The sequence below is a fragment of the Chenopodium album genome, chromosome 19 (genome assembly GCF_948465745.1).
Source record: "Chenopodium album chromosome 19, dcCheAlbu1.1, whole genome shotgun sequence".
Lineage (NCBI taxonomy): Eukaryota > Viridiplantae > Streptophyta > Magnoliopsida > Caryophyllales > Amaranthaceae > Chenopodium > Chenopodium album.
In genome coordinates, this window is record NC_137852.1 from 9,755,536 (window position 1) to 9,759,103 (window position 3,568).

A 3,568-nucleotide genomic window follows, 5' to 3' on the forward strand; every position below is an offset into this window, starting at 1 on the left:
CTGTTATTTTCTCTTTCTTGAATCATTTTCTTTTTTTTATACTCCCTCGGATTTATACCGGTCGATTAACTTTTAACACTATTCACAAATTACTTCATACTTCCTCCGTTTTTATTTACTTGCAACACCTTTTTGTCACGGATTTTAAGAGAGATATTAGACTTATACACTAGGAAAACGGATAAATTAAATCGTAAATTTTTACCACCAGGAAGAAGAAAGGATAAGTTACTACGGTTAAAATTTCATAGCTTAATTAATTTAATCACCTAGTCTAATCACCTTCTCGAAAAACGTGATAAAAGTGTGTTGCAACTATTAATAAACAAAAGAAGTACTCGTATTTTTTAGTACTCATAATTATAAATACTCGAGAATAATAGAGTGATATAGAGTAAAAAACTTAAATACTAATTGTAGTAATATAGATTGACTCGTATTTTGTCGTGAAATCTTAAATTAATACAGAATATTTTCTCATTTTCTTGGCTTAAGCCTTGTTTTAACTTTTAACACTATCGACAATTTTACTTTTCGAAAAATAATTAGACATGATTATGTGATGAAAAATTAATTACGCACGTATTTCGGAAAAATGAAATATGTTTGACAATAAATGCTAAAATGTTTAGGCTATGTAATAATTAATTAATTTTAATATTATAAAAATGAATCCAATTGGCGAACAAAAACAACGAAGGATTGCAGAAATCTTACCTGGACCTTTACTGTTCACCTCATCAGCGCCAACCCAATTATACCAACATTGTTTTCCTTTTCTATATTTTTTTATTATTTCTTAATTTTATATTGTTTCTTACAAGTGTATCATAATTATTTTATTTTTCTATTGGATTTATTAGTCCTCTACCCATCCCCTCTTAGTAATCCTACAATCCACCATTGAAGTGAAGTACTCCGTATATTTCTACTCCTTTCAATATTTCATCCCTTTATTATGTGACTGTTTTTCATTTTAATGAACAAAAAATATTGTGCTAGTTTATAAAAATATCACATCATTCTATTATAATCAATATTCTTTTTATTTTGTAATAATTACTCGTACAATATTAGATGTTGTACAAACTTTTAGATAAATTATAGAGGGAATCAAAAGTGAATTTTACTTGTATAATACGTAGTATAAGATTTTTTTTTTTTTTTTTTTTTTTTTTGAAAACTACCCTATAGTAATAGGTTTCAGGAGAAAGAGTTAATAAAAAAAGGTGTAAGAGGGGTTGGTAGAAAAGAGAAATAATAAAATAATACGGAGTAATACGTTTTTTTTTTTTTTTTTTTTTTTTTTGACAACAGGAGTAATACGTTATTACGGAATACCAACTAAGTGTTTCAATTATAATGAAACGTTGCAAATATTACAAAATAGATAGACGATTTTTTATTTTTCTTATAAAATTCTTTTATACGATCATAATTTCCATGCTACGGAGTATTAAATATTTTTAACATTTTCCATATAAATTACACATATATCTTTAATTACTTCCTCCGTCCCTGAATCACGTTCCTACTTTTAGCATTTATTCCTCACATAATAGAAAAAAGTACTTTTTTAATTTAGGGAAGAAGGGAGTACTTTTTATCTTTCTCATAAAATATTATCTACTTTTTACATTTTCCATATAATATACACATACTACCTCCATTCTCCTTACATTTCGTGGAAAAAAAAATGAGAAACGGACACATAATAAAGGGACGAATAGAGTATTCCTACTCCCTTGAGTTTTCATTAGTTGTTCCACTTTTAATATTTTTTTTTTTTTTTGTAAAAAAAAAAACTATTTCACTTTTACTTTTGATTATGATACTTATAAAAGCTAGTTTTGCACTGGATTTTCTATGGGGCTGACCACACTATGTGGTCACTTGTAAAAAAAAAAAAAAAAAAAACAAATCAATCCTTATAAAATAACAGAGTAACCCCTATTATACTGATAGTGTAACTCCTTATTAAACATACATATTGAGTAACCTAAAAACCAAAGTAACCTTTACAACACTTGTAACGGATTAACCCCTATAACATTAACAAACAAACCCCTATAACACTAACAGAGTAATCTCATAGTAGTTGTCAGCATAGTAATACATAGCAAATTAGAAAAATTACAGCTCAAAAGAATAAGGCCTTAATCATCTAATGCTCAATGAAATTACAATCATCAAATTAACCAAGTAGTCCCAAGTTATAATAAACTAGGCCATATTGTCGATAATAAGCTACTGTCACTTTATTACACACATAAATAAGACAATTTTGAAACATAACAAATATATTAAAAAAAAAAAAAAAAAAAAAAAAAAAAAAAAAAAAAAAAAATTTAAAAATAGCAAAGTTATACTATTACGGAGTATATTAATTGCAATGTTAAGAGTTCTTACGTTTGCCAATGTTAATTTTATACAAGTAAAATTTTTAATCGTAATTTAGTAAAAATATAAAGTTAATATATAAAACTATATATCAAGAAAAGCGGCAAATACAAGTTTATCTGCCTTATAAACAAATTTTGTTAATCTGGTGGTGATTCTTTAAATATATAGAAAAATCGGGGTCATTTATTCAATACTTTTGATGAATTGTCCAATTACTGTTTGCAACCTGCATTTACTGTTAGGTGAGGAAATTACACATGTACCCTCAACTAATACATTAAAAAACGCATGTACCCCTCCATTGATACTTGAAAAGACGATTACACCCCTAGATAAACAAATTTGGGGAATTAACTTGGCACAGCTCAAAGAAAAGTAGATCCTTCTTGACCAACGACCATGTTTTTCCTAACGTATAAATTATAAAGACGATTAAGAGTATCTAGGAAGAAGTATGTAAGATTTTGAAAAAATACAACAATGAACATTATTTCCACTTTCTAGCTATTTTTGTAGGCTTTAGTTGGTCAAAGTTATGATGTTAGCCTTTTCAGAATCTAACAAAGAGACAACAATGCCAAAAATGTAAAAATGCCAAAAATGTAAATATGGTGTTCTCAAGACTACTAAGTTGAATAAGGAAATTGATCAAAGAAAATCAGTGCGTCGTGATAAAATATTACAAACTTAGTAAACGAAAATCCGACAAAATTGGATGTACAATTGTATTCGCCATCTTGTATCCCAAGATTAACACACTACCCTCACACAAAGACACTTTTAGGTGAGAAGTTGAAGACATATAAAGGTTTGATTTTTAAATATACGTATATAAACAAGTTTTTGGCTCGGCAGAAATATGGGCTCAATTTACCTATGCATCATTGCACAGCTTGTTGTGAATGAACTTGTCAAGCACTAGGTGAACACTTGTTAGAAGTCCAAAGTCTTGGAAACTTTGGAAGGTGAAGCTTGATTTTTCAAGTATGGAGGCATAGATGCAATTTTTTGATAAAACACTTGTGTTGTAACAGTATCTTTTCTAGGCTATTATTACGGACATATAAGCCCTTCGAGATAGGAGTTTCACATCGATCAACACCAGAGTACTCGACTCGTCATATATACATAGGGTAAAAATCTAGTGAGAAGGTGAAGAAAAATG